The following is a 19,539-nucleotide window of genomic DNA, read 5'->3' as shown; positions in this document are numbered from 1 at the left end:
AACAGTAAAATCAGTGTGTATATGCAGTACAGCATGCTCGTTATACTCACTGTGGAGCCTAAGGGGTTAATCCTGCACATTGTGTAAAAAGGCTGTTTGATCATATCTTCTCTGATCCTCCCCTTCTTCCACAGTCCCTGATCCATCTCCTGATAGTACAGAGCCTTAGGGACACTCTGCACATGCTCAGTTTGGTGTGTATAGTTTTTTTTCTTGGGAGGGTGCATGCAAAATGTCTCATATTACCAGAATGCACAATAGTTTTCTTTTTGCTGTCTGTTCCTGCTGTTGTAAAAATTATAACATTTTGTATTCCCATTACTTTCTGTCTTGGAAACAACAGCCAGTAGGGCAAACAAAGGGGTGAATGTCCCCAGCAAGGACACAGATGGCAACATAACCTGGACAGAAGTTCTAATTCTTCTTCATTCAATACAAAACGTTTTCTGGCTATTCATAAACTTAACGGAAAGCAGAACATCCCCTTAGTATTAAAATTATTATAGAAGATTTATAAAGTGCCAACAGTTTACATAGCACTATACAACATAATGGGCAGACAGTACAATTAGAATACAATTCGATTCAGTAGGAATCAGAGGGCCCTGCTCATTAGAGCTTAAGATTTAAGAGGGAGGGTCAAGAGATACAAAAAAGTAATAACTGTGGAGGAGCTTATGGAGAAAATAATAGTTTGTTTGTTAGGTGGAGACAGGATAGGCCTCTCGGAAGAGAAGGGTTTTCAGGGATTGTCTAAAACTGGACAGAGTAGGAGATAGTCCGACAGATTGGGGTAAGGAGTTCCACAGGATGGGAGAGGCTCAGGAGAAGTCCTGGATGCGAGCATGGGAGGAGGTGACAATGGAGCTAGAGAGCAGGAGATCATGGGAGGAATGAAGAAATCAATTAGGTTGGTATTTTGAGAATAGCTTAGTGATGAAGTTGGGGGCCAAGTTGTGGATGTCTTTGTAAGTTATTGTTAGTATTTTGACTTTAATTAGTTGGGTGAGCGGAAGGCAGTGGAGGTATCGGCAGAGACAGGAAGCAGACGCTGAACGGTTGGCAAGTTGGATGAGTCTGGCAGCAGCATTAATGATGGACTGAAAGGGGGATAGCCTATGTAAAGGTAAGCCAATGTACTGGGAGCTGCAGTAGTTGAGATGGGAGATGACCAGGGAGTGAATTAGGAGCTTTGTGGTGTCATTGGTTAGGAAGGGGCATATTTTTGAGATATTGCGTGGGTTGAGGCAGAAATCTTTGGACATTGATTTGATGTGGTGCCGAAAGGATAGTTCAGAGTCCAGGAGTACACCTAGCAACTTGGCATGTGGGGACAGGTTGATAGTTAAGCCATCAATTTTGACAGAGAAGTCAAGGGAGGGGGGGGCGTGGGGGAGGAAATATTATGAGCTTGGTTTTGGATAGATTGAGTTTGAAGAAGTGGTGTAACATCCAGTCTGGTATGTCTGTTAGTAAATTAGTGATGTATGTGGAGACTGATGGAGTGAGGAGAAGGGTAGATAGATTTGGGTGTCATCAGCGTAGAAATGGTATTGTAAGCCATGGGAGGCAATTAACTGACCCAGGGAAGTAATGTAGATTGAGAATAGGAGAAGACCAAGAACAGAACCTTGGAGGACCTGACAGAGAAAGAAAGAGGAGAGGAGGAAGTAGAATTGTAAGTGAGCAGTGGGATAGGTAGGATAAGAACCAGTAAAGAGTACAGTCATGGAGACCAAAGTAGAGTTTTTTGAGGAGGGGTGGTCCACTATGTCAACTGCAGCAGAGAGGTCCAGGAGTACAGTAGGTTTATAAAATAGTGTCCATTGGTTTTAGCCATTAGCAGATTGTTTGTGAATTTTAGAAGAGTAGATTCTGTTCTGGGATCAAGAAGGTTGGTTTTAATGAGATGGATGCTCAGTCGGTTGTAGACCAGATGCTCAAGGAAAAGGGGAGCAAGGAAATGGGGCATAGGTTGTTAAAGTGATTATAAAGTCTTGTTTTTTTTTTTCTTTAAATAACAAACATGTCATACTTACCTGCTCTATGCAGTTGGTTTTGCACAGGGCAGCCTCGATCCTCCTCTTCCCAGGTCCCCCTTCGGTGCTCCTGGCCCCTCCTTCCTGCCGGGTGCCCCCACAGCAAGCAGCTTGCTATGGGGGCACCATAGCCGAGCTGCAGCTTTGTGTGTCCATTCAGACATGGAGCCTTGGCTAGGCCCTGCCCGCTTTCTCTCCTGATTGGCTAAATTACTTTCATTGACAGCTGCAGGAGCCAATGGCACCACTGCTGTGTCTCAGCCAATCAAGAAGGAGTGTCATGGACAGTCAAGGGATTTGAGGACATTGCTGGACAGAGAGGGCTCAAGTATGTGTTAGGGGATGCTGGGGGGGGGGCTGCTATACACAGAAGGTTTTTTTATATCTTAAAGCATAGAATTCATTAAGATAAAAACATCTTCTGCCTTTACAACTTCTTTAAGATGGGTGGGGTCCCCTATTCATGATCACCTGTTTAAACAAATTATAATGAACCTGAACTCAAAAATTTCAAGATTTGATATGTTATAGGAAACCTATAGAAAATGTTAAAGCAGTATGAAACTCAAAAGCAAACATTTATTATATCTTTCCTTGTATTTTTACCTGGTGATCTTGTCAGTAAGTACCGTATTTATTGGCGTATAACACGCACCTTAACTTTAAGAGGGAAGTTTCAGGAAAAAAACTTTGCATGGCCCCCTGAGCCCCCTGCATGGTACACAGAGCCACCTGCATAACACACTGCCCCCTGCATTAAACACAGACCCCTGCATAGTACACAGAGCCCCCTGCATAACACACAGACCCCTGCATGGTACACAGACCCCTTTCATTATAAAGCCCCCCCCTCCTCCTCTGAACGCCCAGGAGACCCCCAGTCTCTTTGGACGGCATTGCCAGCTTGCTCTGGAGTATAGAGGGCATAGCTGCCGGCCCCTTCACGTGCGCCGCTCCTCCTATATCACTCGTGGATTGGAGCTATTGAATACCTGCATTGCCAGCATGCTCTGGAGTATAGAGGGCATCGCTGCCGGCCCCTTCTTGTGCGCTGCTCCTCCTGTGTCACTCGTTGTGGATCTATTGAATACCTACATTGGCACCGTGGACCCGGTCATGTGACTGCTCTCCTCTCTTTCATTGACAGTCACATGACTGCTCTCCTCCTCCAATCAAAAGCTACACTCGAGGAGGGGACGGAGTGGGAGGAGGAGAGCAGCCAGAAGGAGCAGCGTTGGTGGAGGGATTTGGAGGCTTAGATTTACACTGATAGAGGCACGGGGGAGCGGTGTGTGGGAGGGGGCTGGCAGTAATGTTTTCTGGAGTTTGGAGTGTGCTGGCAGTGCTGTCCCAGGGCCAGGAGAGGTGAGCAGCCTGCCTGACACCCTCCCAATGGGTGGCACATGGGCAGATCGCCCGATCCCCACCCCCCCCATTGGTTAAAAAAACAGATATCGACGCATAACACGCAGGCACGGTTTAACCTCTGTTTTAAAGGTAAAAAAGTGTGTGTTATATGCTGATAAATACGGTATGTTGCTTTTCAACAGAACAAGATGTCTTGCAGATTTAGCAGTTACAGGCGAGCTTACTGCGGTCAGCTTTTAGGTATTTATATAAAACCTTTATCCCAAAAGGAAAAAACTGTTCCTGTAACTGCTCAATAGGTGTGAACTGGAGTTCAGCTAAAATTTGTTAGTTTATCTAAATCTGCTACTACATCTAACACTCCCCTCCCCCCAGACTGACAATGCTGCTGTCCAAAGGTGCCCCCTGTGCTCCTTCATTCAGAGTTGAGGCACTAATACAGGAGGTGTTCTACTGGCTGGATCACAAAGTGAAAATGGAGGGAAAAAAAGCCTAAAAAAGACAGCTAATGCAACCGCCCCATCTAAAGATTTGTAAGCTGCAATATGTTCATTTTAATTTAATATGTTGGTTTTTAATACTACTTTAATTGGGCCTAAGCAGTACCCCTGACATATATACCTTGTGTCTTAAATTCCTCCTGAAAATAACAGTGCGATTCCAGGTACGTGAAGGTGCTTAGGCACTCCTATTCTGTAGCCTCATAGCTGTATATTTACAATGTGGGCAGGCACTGCTGCCTATGACTACTAGTGTCATGGGATTTGGGGTAAAATTTAGTCTTGTGACTACTGTGCTGCTCTATGTTCTTCTTGCTGGTGCTGACATATTGATGCAAAGCCCCCTCTACCAAAATGGCTATCTCCACACAGACACAGTGCATAACAAGGCATGGTAAGCCAGTAATAGGCGTATGATCAGCTTTACGGAGAGCTCAGACATTACTGGTGACTAATCCTTTGCGCTGGACTTTGAGAATAAAGGTTGCAGACTTTTTTTTTTCAATATGCTTGAAATTACTGTATGTGCCTGATTTATTGGGAACAATAACATCTGGAAAATGAATTCTATGAGATATATTAACTAGAATGTATGTGGCAGTTACTGAGATAGCAGATTGTTTTGTGTTTGTTGCAAGTCACTAAGGACCTGCACATCTTTGACTGGCAAAAGTGGCAGAGTGCGGTAGACAGTGCTTTGTTAAATGATTTGGCTGCGGTTTGGCAGCATAGTGGGTGCAGCACAGTGTACCTGTGTTTTCTGTGCAGGTTACCCATGGTTTCTCATAGATTTCTATTGAATTGCACATTTTTTTGGTGCATTTATTGAAAGTATGCCAAAGATGTAGTATTCAGGACTTTTGGTGTGCTTTCAGAAAATGCACCAAAAACAGGTGATCTAATAGAAGTATATGGGAAACCGTGGGTAACCCGCATGAAAAACTTGGGTAACACTGCACTGAACCTGCGCTGCGGCCAAACCGCGGCTCAACAGTGTGAAGCTGCCCTAAGGGATAACTGAATCTGTTTGAGTTTGATTCATAGAAGACACATCGAATCCTGGTTAATGCTATCAGCGTCCCTGGCTCTGTGTGCACCGCTCCTAGCCATTCCATCGCTCCAGGCTGACCCTGCAGTACGGGGAAACGGAGACTTCTGTTTATGTCTGATGAGCTTGCCTTTTCCTCAATTTTTTAAGTTTTTATTACCGTTGCTGCATTAAAATTTTTTTTTTACTCATTCAACTTAGATGGGGCTTCTTTTTTTTCTCCTGATTGAATCCTACTTTAAACGCAAAACGACTTCATTGAAATATTTGGCTACTGAATGTTGGTATTAAATTCTGCCATTTTTGTAGCCATATTGGTTAATAGTCAAGATATTATCAAAAAATGTTGTGGGGAGCTTAGTACTGCCATGGGGAACATTTACCAAAGCAAAATTTTAAAAAATACCATACGGTAGGGAGAGGGTCCTTTTCATGCAACTTTGTGAGTGACATGGAAAAAGACACCAATCCTTTAAATTACATGTTTAAGAAATACGTTTAAGCTGTTTGTGGTGTGACGGTACAATTTTCAAGGGCAGCGCTATTGACCCCATATTCTTATATCACATATTGTGGATATGTAATTAATTTTGTAATTTTTGCATTTAGTTTGGTCTAAATACAACTAAAGCGCCCCAATCTAATTAATTTAAACTTGAAAAAAAAGGCTTTTAATGTAGTTTTGGCTAAGACATCTGATTTTTTTTTTTTTATCAAAACAGTAATAGGCCTGAATTGTGCAACTGTAGTAGCATCCACAACAAATGTAAAAATTATAGAAAAATGTACTAACTTAAAAAAATATTAAGCCCTCAACATTGTACAAATTGTCCAGTGACAAAATAGTTTCATAGTAGAGTTTGTGAGCTTATTTTTTTGCAATACCACACTGCATTGTCTTAAAAAGTTTAAAAAAATTTTAAAAGAGAGTGCACAAAAACACTTAAAATTGCCCCTCCCATGCCTGTATCCCAAACGATTCTAACATTTTCAAAATATAGACTTTAGGTATGTGTTTGGTAGAACAGTGGATCTAAAAAGTCTACACACCCCTGTTAAAATGTCAGGTTTCTGTGATGTAAAAAAATTAGACAAAGATAAATAATTTCAGAACTTTTTCCACCTTTAATGTGACCTATAAACTGTACAACTCAATATACAAAAAACTAAAATCTTTTAGGGGGGTAGTAAAAAAAAAAACTAAAATAATGTGGGTGCATAAGTGTGCACACCCTCTTATAACTGGGGATGTAGCTGTGTTCAGAATGAAGCAATCACATTCAAACTCATGTTAAATAGGAGTCAGTACACACCTGCCATCATTTAAAGTGCCTCTGATTAAGCCCCGGTTCATACAGGGGCGACTTGTCAGGCGACTTAGCCGCCTGACAAGTCGCGTCCCGTTCTTTACTATGGAACCATTCTAATAGGAGCGACTCAAGCTCCGACTTAGAAAAGGGTTCCTGTACTACTTTTGGGGCGACTTCAGGCGACTTGCATTGACTTCTATACAGAAGTCGTTTTGCAAGTCACCGCTGAAGTCGTGTGCAGGTCGCCTCACAGAGTCGCCCTGCAAGTCGTGTTGCCCCTGTGTGAACCGGCAGTAAGAGTTCAGCTATTCTAGTAGGACTTTCCTGACATTTTCTTTGTCGCATGCTACAGCAAAAGCCATGGTCAGCAGAGAGGTTCCAAAGCAACAGAGGGATCTCATTATTAAAAGGTATCAGTCAGGGGAAGGGTACAAAAGAATTTCCAAGGCATTAGCTATACCATGGAACATAGTGAAGACAGTCATCGTTAAGTGGAGAAAATATGGCACAACAGTGACATTACCAAGAACTGGACGGCCTTCCAAAATTAATGAAAAGACAAGCAGAAAACTGCTCAAGGAGGCTGCCAGGAGACCTACAGCAACATTGAAGGAGCTGCAGGAATATCTGACAAGTACTGGCTGTGTGAAATATGCGAAAACAATCTCCCGTATTCTTCATATGTCTGGGCTATTGGGTAGAGTGACAAGAAGGAAGACTTTTCTTACGAAGAAAAACATCCAAGCCCAGCTAAATTTTGAAAAAACCCATCTGAAGTCTCCCAAAAAACATGTGGGAAAATGTGTTATAGCCACATGAAACCAAGGTTAAACTTTTTGGTCAAAATTCCAAAAGAAATGTTTGACGCAAAAACAACAATGTACATCACCAAAAGAACACCATACCCACTGTGCAACATGGTGGTGGCAGCATCATGCTTTGGGGCAATTTTTCTTCAGCTGGAACAGGGGCCTTAGTCAAGGTAGAGGGAATTATGAACCGTTCCAAATACCAGTCAATATTGACACAAAACCTTCAGGTTTCTGCTAGAAAGCTGAACATGAAGAGGAACTTCATCTTTCAGCATGACAACGACCCAAAGCATACATCCAAATCAACAAAAGAATGGCTTCACCAGAAGAAGATTAAAGTTTTGGAATGGCCCAGTCAAAGCCCAGACCTGAATCCGATTGCAAATCTGTGGGGTGATCTAAAGAGGGCTGTACACAGGAGATGCCCTCGTAATCTGACAGATTTGGAGTGCTTTTGCAAAGAAGAGTGGGCAAATATTGCCAAGTCAAGATGTGCCATGGTGATAGACTCATACCCAAAAAGTGAGTGCTGTAATAAAATCAAAAGGTGCTTCAACAAAGTATTAATTTAAGGGTGTGCACACTTATGCAACAATATTATTTTATTTTTATTTTTTTTTACTTCCCTCCACCTAAAAGATTTCAGTTTGTTGTTGGACTGAGTTGTACAGTTTATAGATCACATTAAAGGTGGAAAAAGTTCTGACATTATTTATTTTTTTTTATTTTTTTAGATCACAGAAACACTGAAATTTTAACAGGGGTGTTTAGACATTTTATATCCAATGTACACACACCTGAGTAGACAGCACAAAAGAAAGTGAAAAGGCAGATTTTATCTTGCAATAAAAATTAGAGAGCATTGTCTGAGAGAGAATAACCACACATATTTTTTGGTGGTAATATGTAAGCAGTTTGATTAGGCTGCAATGGAAGAGGGAGAGAAAAGACATATCTTATCTTGAAACAGAAATTTGCGTGCATTATTTGAGAGATAATAGCCAAACATATTATACAGTGGCTGGATAGTGCAGCTCCAGATGGCAGCGGGCATCAGTTATCCTCTAAAGCTGCAAAACAAACGCTATCCTATAACCACCCCTGAGCGGTCTGAGCTCCACTTTGTCACAGTGGTGAATAAGCCATCTAGAGCCAGGGCATGTCTGTTTTTTCTATCTCAGAGTAACTTGCTATATAGCCACAGCATATGCAGGAAATAGAGAAGTAGCTGACAAAGCCTTTCTCCTTCCAAAAGCAGAGAAGCTAATTGTCTGCAAGTGCTGTTATTGATCTCTTTTTCTAATCCTGCAAAAGCTCCACAAGTGGCTATGAGGACTTGGTGTAATTATTTGATCACATGATCACTAACTTGCTGCTGGAAGATGATCTTGGTCATACACAAATATTTCTTCTTTTATATATCAAGGATGAGGAAGATATCACAATGACCATAGTGGGAAAGGAGGATTCATACATGCACCAGTCAGGGGATATATTGCAAGAGCATCAAGAGGCAGTAATGTTCCAGCAGCTCGATCTTACTGCAAAGAGGGCTCCAGTGATGAGGAGGGGGTGGATGATGCGATAGCAGACCATCAATGGGTGCCACCAATTTGAGAGGAGAAAAAGTTCCTTAACAGCAGTAAGGGAGGATTTTGTCCAGGGGCAGCTTGCAGAGGACTAGATGGAGTAGCCTTTCTAATCTATCTGCCAGCACTGCCCCACAGGTACAGGCCACTGTTATTCTCTTGTCCAGTCCCCAAAGCTCTGTGGCATGGGACTTTTTGAAAGTATTTGTAACTGCAAAGGAAGAAAAATTGTCCAGAAATTCATGCCCATGTTAGCTTGGAAAAACTGCTGGCTTGCATTTGTCCACATTCCAGTGTGAGGAGTCTGCTCCCTTCTGCAAGTTGCTACACTACAGTAGTGGTAGGTACCCAGGAAGCATTATTTTGCCCAGACAGCTATCTCTGCTTTCCACCAGCAAGTGGAATGTAAAATGTGTCTGTGTGGCTGTATCATGCTGTCTGCAACAGGGTACAAATGATCAAGGAGAGATGTGTGACAATTACATTTTCAGATCACTGCAACCAGAATGTGATGAATTACACATTAATGCTGCGTACACGCGATTGGAATTTCCGACAACAAATGTTCGATGGGAGCTTGTTGTCGGAAATTCTGACCGTGTGTAGGCTCCATCGGACATTTTTTGTCGGAATTTCCGACAACAAAAATTTGAGAGCTGGTTCTCAAATTTTCTGACAACAAATTCCGTTGTCGGAAATTCCAATCATGTGTACACAATTCCAACACACAAAATTCCACGTATGCTCGGAATCAAGCAGAAAAGCCGCACTGGCTATTGAACTTCATTTTTCTCGGCTCGTCATATGTGTTGTACGTCACCGCGTTCTTGACGTTTGGAATTTCCAACAACATTTGTGTGACCGTGTGTATGCAAGACAAGTTTGAACCAACATCCGTCGGAAATAAATCCAGGATTTTGTTGTCGGAATGTCCGATCGTGTGTACGCGGCATAAGGCTCAGCCTGCGCAGTGATTTTTCAGCTCTAGGACAACAATCTAAGCACTAGTAGACTAATGCCTCGTACACACGGTCGGATTTTCCAATGGAAAATGTCCGATCGGAGCGTGTTGTCGGAAATTCCGACCGTGTGTGGGCTCCATCGGACATTTTCCATCAGATTTTCCGACACACAAAGTTGGAGAGCAGGAGATAAAATTCCGTTGTCGGAAATTCCGATCGTGTGTACACAAATCCGACGGACAAAGTGCCACGCATGCTCAGAATAAATAAAGAGATGAAAGCTATTGGCCACTGCCCCGTTTTTAGTCCCGACGTACGTGTTTTACGTCACCGCGTTCAGAACGATCGGATTTTCCGACAACTTTGTGTGACCGTGTGTATGCAAGACAAGTTTGAGCCAACATCCATCGGAAAAAAACCTAGGATTTTGTTGTCGGAATGTCCGAACAAAGTCCGACCGTGTGTACGCCCTATTAGAGTGAGCATCCCTGAGGCAGGTTAACTGAACAGTTAAACCTTTATACAAACGGAGCCACCACCACATGTTTTATTGCAACCATACACTATTTACAGCATCTGCTGCTGTAATTCTGACCTTTAAAGAAACTGTTAAACCTTTACACACACAGAGCCACCAACACATGTTGTAATGAACACACACATCACCCACAGCATTTGCTGCTGAAATTCTGACCTTTTAAAGAAAATGTCAGTATCAATCTAGCCAAAACTAGACAGGAATGTTTACATTTTGGTAGATCCTTACAGAGGCAAAGTTATTTGATTACTAATTAGAACATTCAGAGATTCAGTTTACAAATAGTCAGTTATCATTTTAATGAAAAGAAAAAAATTGTGCAAGAAAATATTTACAGAAAGATATAAAAAAATTGAAATAAACAACAGTAAAACAATACTTAATGTAAGGTGACCGGATTTTTAAAATGAAATCCGGGGACATTTATTTTTTATTTTTTATTGGCAATTTGGCAAATAGTAAACTATTTTATAAGCTTATTTTCCTCAAATTATATATGCAGTGTATGTGGTATGTGTTTATGGAATGATTGTATGATATATACATTATTTCTGGAAATAATTTCATACCAGCCTCATATCATTATTTTACCAGCCCAACTGCATAACGTCATTATTTTCTTCATAAAAGGCAAAACCATGCATTTTAAAGCACATTTGAAGAGTATATTATACTCACCAGTGCTCATCAGTGCAGCCTCATCTGTGCCCATCAGCTCAGCCTCCTCAGTGTCAATCAATGCAGCCTCACCAGTGCCCATCAGCTCAGCCTCACCAGTGCCCATCAATACAGCTTCATCAGTGTCCATCAATGCAGCCTGATCAGTGCCCATCAATGCAGCCTCACCAGTGCCCATAAATGCAGCCTGTTCAGTGCCCATAAATTCAGTCTGCTCAGTGCCCATTAGCTCAGCCTGTTCAGTGCCCATCAGCTCAGCCTGTTCAGTGCCCATCAATGCAACCTCACCAGTGCCCATCAATGCAGCCTCACCAATGACCATCAATGCAGCCTGTTTAGCAGGCATGTACTGAGCATTGGGACTACCGGGAGTTTCCCAGTGGGTCGATGGCTCAGTGGGCCGGTTTCAGTGACAGCAGACTGCTGCCCCCTCCGCACCTCTGTCACCGTCACCCACAGCGCTCACCTCCTCTCCCTGGCTAGTTGTGCAGTGTGACTGAATAATGACATAATTCTCAGGAGTCGGCACTAAGAAGCTCATCATACGATCCGGAAGGAAGGCAGCCGCACACAGCTGTAACATAAGCTTCCTCGGCACTTGTTCTTCTGCTCTTTCCTTTCCCTGCTCTCCATCCTGCCTGCTGTCACGGAGAATCTAGATGGAGAGCAGGGGAAGGAAAAAGCAGGAGAACAAGTGCTGACGAAGCTTATGTTACAGCTGTGTGCGGCTGCCCTTCTTCCAGATCGTATGATGAGCTTCTCAGTACTGACTCCTGAGGATCATGTAATTATTCAGTCTCACTGCACAACTAGCCAGGAAGAGGAGGTGAGCACTGTGGGGGTGGGGGGGGGGGGGAAGAGCAGCATGGCTGGGGAAAGAGAGGAGCATGGGGGACCATTGGAGCACATGGGGGACCAGATCAGCATGGGGGGAATAGAGGAGCTTGTGGGGGACCAGCGGAGCACATGGGGGACTAGGAGGGCACATGGGGGACCAGAGGAGCACATGGGGGACCAGAGGAGCATGTGGGGGACCAGAGGTGCACGGAGGGTTCCAGTGGAGCAGGGAGGGACCAGAGGAGCACATGAAGGAACCAGAGGAACATGTGGGGGGACCAGAGGTGCACATGGAGGGACCAGAGGAACATGTGGGGGACCAGAGGTGCATGGGGGTACCAGAGGAGCAGGGGGGACCAGAGGAGCATGTTAGGGACCAGAGCAGCACGTGGGTTACCAGAGAAGCATGTGGGGGACCAGAGGTGCACGCGGGGTACCAGAGGAGAAGGGGGGCCAGAGAAGCACAGGGGGGACCAGAGAAGCACGAGGGCACAGATGAGTGGGGGGGGACCAAATGAGCATGGGGGAACAGAGGAGCAGATGAGGAATGCAGAAGCATGTGTGGGAACAGAGAAGCATGTGGGGGAACAGAGAAACATGTGGGGGACCAGAGGAGCACAGGGGACCAGAGGAGCAGGGGGTACCAGAGGAGCACGAGGGTACAGAGGATCAGGGGGACCGGACGAGCATGGGGGGAACAGAGGAGCCGGAGAGGAGTGCAAAAGCATGTGGAGGAACAGAGAAGCATGTGGGGGACCAGAGAAGCATAGGGGAGCAGTGAAACAGGGGGGTACCAGAGAAGCACAAGGGTACAGAGGAGCATGGAGGGACCAGATGAGCATGGGGGGGAACAGAGGAGCAGGAGAGGAACGCATAAGCATGTGGGGGGGCAGAAGAGTATGGGGGGACCAGAGAAGCAGGGGGAGCACGGGGGGGCAGAAGAGCAGGGGGGAACAGAAGATTATGGGGGTACTAGAAGGAGCATGGGGGAGGGGACAGACATCTGACTCAACAGCTATTGCCTGGGAGTTTCTCACTTTCCTGCCTAATCTTGTCCCATTACGGGGGGGGGGCAAACTGATTCTTGGCCCCGGGTGGATTTGTCCGGCTGGCATGGGAGAGACCTGTCACCTGTCAAAGTGGGCCGGTCTGGATGAAGCCCAGGGCCAAATCTTTGCCCCAGTCCAGCCCTGCTGTTTAGTGCCCATCAGCTCAACCTGTTTAGTGCCCATAAATGCAGCCTGCTCAGTGCCCATGAATGTAGCCTGTTTAGTGTCCATCAATGCAGTCTGTTCAGTGCCCATCAATGCAACCTGTTCAGTGCCCATCAGCTCAGCCTATTCAGTGCCTATCAGCTCAGTCTGTTCAGAGCCCATTAGCTCAGCCTGTTCAGTGCCCATCAATGCAGCCTGTTCAATGCCCATCAATGTAGCCTGTTCAGTGCCCATCAATGCAGCCTGTTCAGTGCCCATCAGCTCAGCCTGTTCAGTGCCCATAACTGCAGCCTGTTCAGTGCCCACAAATGCAGCCTGTTTGGTGCCCATCAATGCAGCCTGTTCTGTGCTCATCAGGTCAGCCTTTTCTGTGCCCATCAGCTCAGCCTGTTAAGTGTCCATTAATGCAGCCTGTTCAGTGCCCATCAATGCAGCCTGTTCAGTGCCCATAAATGCAATCTTTTCAGTGCCCATCAATGTAGCCTGTTCAGTGCCCACCAGCTCAGCCTGTTTCATGCCCATCAGCTCAGCCTGTTCTGTGCCCATCAGCTCAGCCTGTTTAGTTCAGAGCCCATCAATGCAGCCTGTTCAGTGCCCATCAATGCAGCTGGTTCAGTGCCCATCAGCCGAGCCTGTACAGTGCCCATCAGCTCAGCCTGTTCAGTGCCCATAAATGCAACCTGTTCAGTGCCCAAAAATGCAGCTTGTTCAGTGCCCACAAATGCAGCCTGTTTAGTGCCCATCAATGCAGCCAGTTTAGTGCCCAGCAGCTAAGTCTTATCTAGAGAATAGGAGATTGTGTATAGAGAGCAGGGATCTCCTGTTTGCCCTGCGAGGCCGCTGTCCTCAGACGAAGTCCCACTTCCTATGATAGACCTCACCAGTGTGCTGCCTATCATAGGAGCCAGCCCATGAGACGGGACTTCGTCTGACAGCCGGGTAAGTGGGGGATCCCCGCCCTGTATAATCCTGTGACGCTCACCCCCCTGCCCATCCGAGACAGCCCAAGCCTCAATGGGCCCAGCAGGACTTAACGAAGGAGGGGGGTGCACTGCCACCACACTGGATCGACATTTCACAGCCCAGGCAAATATAGAGTACGGTGACCAGATGTCTCTAGCCCTGCAACACCAGGGACAAACTTCCTCCAGGGACAGTGTCCTCAATCCCGGAAACCGGGGACATCTGGTCACCCTAACTTAAAGTGGATGTAAACCCTCACATATACCCAGTGAAGTGAACAGCCTCAGATGAGACACAGAGATTAAACAAATCACCCTACATAAGTTTTACATGCATATCTGCTGTCCTCAGCTTGCTATATTCTTTAGAATTCTAAAATCGGGATAGAATCTTTACTTCCTCATTCAGCTTTAAGAGTGGATTCTTGGCATACACTATGTGACAGCTGATTGGAGGAAAGGCACACACACCCTCTCCACATAGGCAGATGAAGAAAGGAATGTGCAGAGCTGGGCTGTAAGAAGACAAGCTATCTGCTAATCTATGTCCCCCAACACAAATTTCAGGCTGGTTTTATCTTGGTTGATGGAAGTTATCATGCTGATAACAGAGGAACGAAAAAGCAGAAAGACAAGGGACTTGATGCTTTGGAGAGAGATACACAACAGATATATATGCCCAGGTCAAATTTCATGAATCGGGTCTACATCCACTTTAAGAAAAGTTTTCCTTGTGACTGACCCTCAGAAAAAGAAACTCTCTTTGGCAGTTTTGATGTCAAATGAGAGCTCAAGCTGCAAATGCAACCATCATGGAGAGGGTGTTAAAGATTTAGCACACTCAATCAAAAAGTCCAAGGGGTGTGCTGAAGGTATGCTAGAGTGTTTTTTTTAATGCTCCAGCAGACACACCCTTAATTCCAACTATTGTAACTATGTCTTTTTTTCCCGTAGCACCCTCTAGTGTGCTAGTATAGGTATTGTTAGGGTTTTTTTTGTTAGAGTAAGTAAAATGTTTAGGCTTGGCTGGCAAACAAGCCTGTGTTTTTATCTGGATCAGGTGAGTGATCCAGGGAAGGCTGGTATGAGTGGGCAGCATCTCTGGTACCTCCCCCTACTTCTGGAACTTGCTGGAAATTTGGGAGGGAGGTTATGAGGAGCTGCATGGAGTATTCACGGGGTGGACCCAGGGTCTGGGGGCTCGGGTGCAGAAGGGATCCTCTGATATCCCAAGAAGGAATCCTGTCCAGTGGCACGGGAGCAGGTGTGAGGACAGCAGGAGCCAGTGAGCATGTCCAGGTGATCTCCAAGGAGAAGACAGCCAGGTGGACTGGTGAGTGTTACAGTCGGGGAGGACTGAGAGGCAATCTGAGAGGACTAGGTGAGAGCAGTCTGAAATGAATGCAGTGTCAGTCTGGGAGGACTGTGGAAGCTTAGCCAGGAGGGCTAGAGAAAGAGGCAGCTGCAGCCAGGTGGTCTGGCAGTGCCTGAAGAGGTGGTGCTGGGATCAGCAGCCACAAGAGGATAGCTGGGCACTAGGACTTTTCTACACTACCAAAGGGGCCCCCCGATCCATGCCTGTAAAGGGCATTTGTTACCAATCTGACTGAGCCCTATTGTCAGATCACCTAACAGTGCACCCACTGGTCCTGGGAGTTGTAGTGCTTAAAGCAAGTGTTGTGCTGGAGTAGCTGGGGAGTGTATAAATAGACTGTACAGAAGAAGTTGTGCCTGGAAAAGTTCTGCTAAAGTCACGGGGGCATCCCATAATACCCTTAAGCTCATCCAAGTTCAATACCCATAATAAAATCCAAAAACAAAGCTGCACAGACTGTTTACTAACTCAAGAGTGCTGTAGAAAACTTAGTGTGCCTGGCTGTGCAGGGTGGGGGATCCCTTATTCACCAGCGGCTCCTGCGGGGGTAGCACTGCACTGCCCTATGATAAGGTTTCACCGTTTGAAAAAAAGTATATTATTTAGCAGAATGAAATGACAATTTATTAGATATCAAATATGCATATATGATATATGTTAGGAGGTCTGATGTGTCCCATTAGCCTTCTAGACCTTGTAAAATAGGCATGTTTTTTTGTCTAATTGATTGGCATCTTCCCATGCGTTATGGTGACTGCTTTTTATGAAGATAACTTCATTACAACAGTCTTTGTGGATTATGTATAAAGTTTTCTCAGGAAGTTAAAAAAACAGACTTAGCATTTAGTTGCTCGGCCGGGCTACATATGGCAGGCCATTTACGACAGGTCTCATTATCATTAGGAGTCTTTTTGCAGACACTGCTAGTGGAGGTTTATGACATGCTTGTGTTTCATCTAACTTTTCTGCTTTGTATCAAAAGTATCTTAAGCTGGGCTGTGTTCTGCCAAAGACGTACCCTCCCATGAATGCCTAGCACAGATGCAAGATTTAAATCAAATTATTTTTGTTACCAACTTGCACATTTTGGAGAAAACGAGGGCGACACAGTGTTAGTACAACTCCCCTATTGTCCACTCACAGTTTGGGATTTGTCAGATCTCCCTCTCATCATATTGTGATCCACTAAGCAAGGACAGAGACACTACATATCCTTCACACTTGGTAAAACTTCTGGCTGCTGGAAAAGATACAGTATGAGGCACATCGCTGGAGTTGGTGTCCATAGTACAATGTGACAAGCGCAGCCACCCTTCCTTCTCACTGTCCATATCCTCTGATTCCTTGAGACCAGCAGTTTATTTATTTATTTATTTATTTATGTATTTCAGTTACTTCTATAGCACTGTCAATTTATGCAGCGCTTTACATATACATTGTACATTCACATCAGTCCCCACCCCCAAGGAGCTTACAATCTAAGGTCCCTAACTCACATTCATACATACTAGGGACAATTTAGACAGGATCCAATTAACCTACCAGCATGTCTTTGGAGTGTTGGAGTACCCAGAGGAAACCCATGCAGGCGCAGGGAGAACATGCAAACTCCAGGCAGGTAGTGTTGTGGTTGGGATTCAAACCAGCTACCCTTCTTACTGCTAGGTGAAAGTGCTATCCATTATACCACTGTGCCGCCGAACCCAGAGCATATGCAATTTCATAGGCTAAATGCTGCCATGCTGTGTTGCAGTCCATATACCACACTGAGCCAGAACTGCTGGAAGCTCTTCAGGATCAGGCCGAGAGGAGGCTGACCCATGAGATCTTCAGCCAAGCAAAGACATTGTGTAGCTAACCTCTTGACTGTCCTTTGCCTGGAAAAAAAAATCACACATACTGTATACCTTGCCTGGTCCTTCTACTCAACCTGGTGGTGCAGCAGTTCATTGTGAAGTACCCTGGCTTTCAGGGGGCATTCACCAGGCCAGAAGGGTTTGTGGGCATTTTAGCTGGTCATACCTGACCATTGCTCAACTGGCAGAAAAGCAGAGCTAACATCTAATGCCTGACATCTATGACACACACTGGAACCCAATGTTGTGAACATTGACCATGCTGTAAAACTTGCATACTGTAAAGCCTGCATCCTCCTCCCTCTACTACTCCTCCCCTTCCTCCTCCTCTTCTTCCACCTCCCTCCATTTCTCTCCCCTTTTTGTGTCCCCTTTTCCTGGATGCCACTGAATCATATTTACAGACTGATTTCAATCATCCTTGAGCCCCCATTTCCCTTTTCCTGTTAGTCTTTCTCCAGGGACAAGAAGGGAAGGGCAGGAAGCAGCAATAAATAAACATACAACCTTATGCACTGGCTGCCTGCTCTTCCCCAGTGTGACTCCTTGAGGGGGTTTACTGACTGAGAAACTGACTTGTATCACAAAGAACTACCAAATGCCCACTACAGATGTTAATTATAAAATAAATATTATAAAATAAATACAACATTTACATTTAACTAAGATAAAACAAATACATTTTTAGCTATATAGAGATTTCTTAGGGAGTTGTGGTGCAAGTGTGGTAAAGGGTGTCAATTATTTTGCATGCATAGCGATGCATAGTGATGCATAGTGCATTACTTTTTCAAAGGATGCATTGAGGTGCTACGTATAAAAGTAGCTCTTGAAAAGCCTAGTCTAACTGCCCTATAAATTAATTGGCAGAACTGGATGGCCGCTCTGTACCCGCCATTCGGCTATAGTGTGGTCAAGAAGTGGTTAAGCTGGGTATACACTGGCTTTACACTAGATAGTTCTCAGAACATTCAAATTTTGTTCAAAAATAGTTTAAGCTTTCGCTTTTTTAACTTTCGATCTTGAAATGAACGGACTTTACTGAAAGAAAACCACATACAATATTAGATATTTGTAATAGCAAAAATTTCCATCCTTCTCCTTCAAATTTAAAAAAACACGTCAAACAAAATTCTTCTACTGTACATAGCTTTATCTTGACAATCTTTCCTCTGTGAAACTCTGCTAGGCTTGTTATGGTATATGCAGAGCAAATCAGTGACACAAAGCGTTGTACAAATGTCAGTTGAAAAGCATTTATCATCAGATAGCTTATCAATATAATAAAGAAAGATGCACAAAATAATGAATGTTAGCTTAGATAACCTGTGATAGCTTCAAATATATACAATAACATTAGAAAACAATGCCATTGTATTTTTGTTTTGTATTAATTATAGGATATTAACCATCAGAGGACGCACTTAGTGGTTCAGAGCAATTTCTTAGTTTTTCTCAACTGTTGAAATAAAGTATCAGACAGAAAGAGAGTATAATGTTCAATGAGTTAGCTAAAGCACGACTATTTCTAAACAGGAAGCAGAGCCTGCATATGTAATGATAAATATGGCTGTCTCCAGCATATGTATAATTGCACATTTACAGAAGGTTTCTAAAAAAAGAAAACTCTTTGATGATATTATTTATATCTAGTTTATCCTTCCATAGGTGTGCACAGCCTAATGCGTAAGGGAGTGCACTCCAAAGCTCAAACACAGGTGTGTGTGTGTATATATATATATATATATATATACTGTATATATAGATCTATCTATCTATCTATCTATCTATCTATCTATCTATCTATCTATCTATCTATCTATCTATCTATCTATCTATCTATCTATCTATCTATCTATCTATCTATCTATCTATCTATCTATCTATCTATCTATCAATCTATCTATCTATCTATATCTATATATATAGATACATCTATATATCTATATATCTATATAGATATATCTATAGATATATCTATATAGAGATATAAATATATCTCTATATATATTTTTTTTCACACAGCCATTATTTTTACATTATTTTTTAAAATATTTTTTATTTTTATATTTACAATTTTTTAGGAGCCCCATTGGGGATGTCTCACTTTTGAGACAGAGAAAGGGACTGAGGACAGAGATTCCTCTGTCCCTTTCTCTGTAGCATCAACTGCAGTGATGAATGAATGGGAAGTGCTCTGTGCTGGGCAGATTCATGTTCATTCACAGTTTCCCGTTCAACCCAATTTACTATGGTTCAATTGTGAATCCACAGATAGATCACAATTGACGGGTAACCAATGCCTGGATTAGGATGTGCCTTGGCACATCTTGCACACCCTGTGTCTACGCCTATGGATCCTTCCTATGTTTTGACAGAGTTTTTCATCAACTTTTCTATTCCATAAGCATGTAAACATAGTGGCAATTTCATAGTTTGCTCCATCTGCTG

The sequence above is a fragment of the Aquarana catesbeiana genome, linkage group LG04 (assembly GCF_042186555.1).
Source record: "Aquarana catesbeiana isolate 2022-GZ linkage group LG04, ASM4218655v1, whole genome shotgun sequence".
Taxonomy (NCBI): Eukaryota; Metazoa; Chordata; class Amphibia; order Anura; family Ranidae; genus Aquarana; species Aquarana catesbeiana.
The sequence above is the reverse complement of the archived record's forward strand: the minus strand, read 5'-3'. Positions refer to the sequence as shown.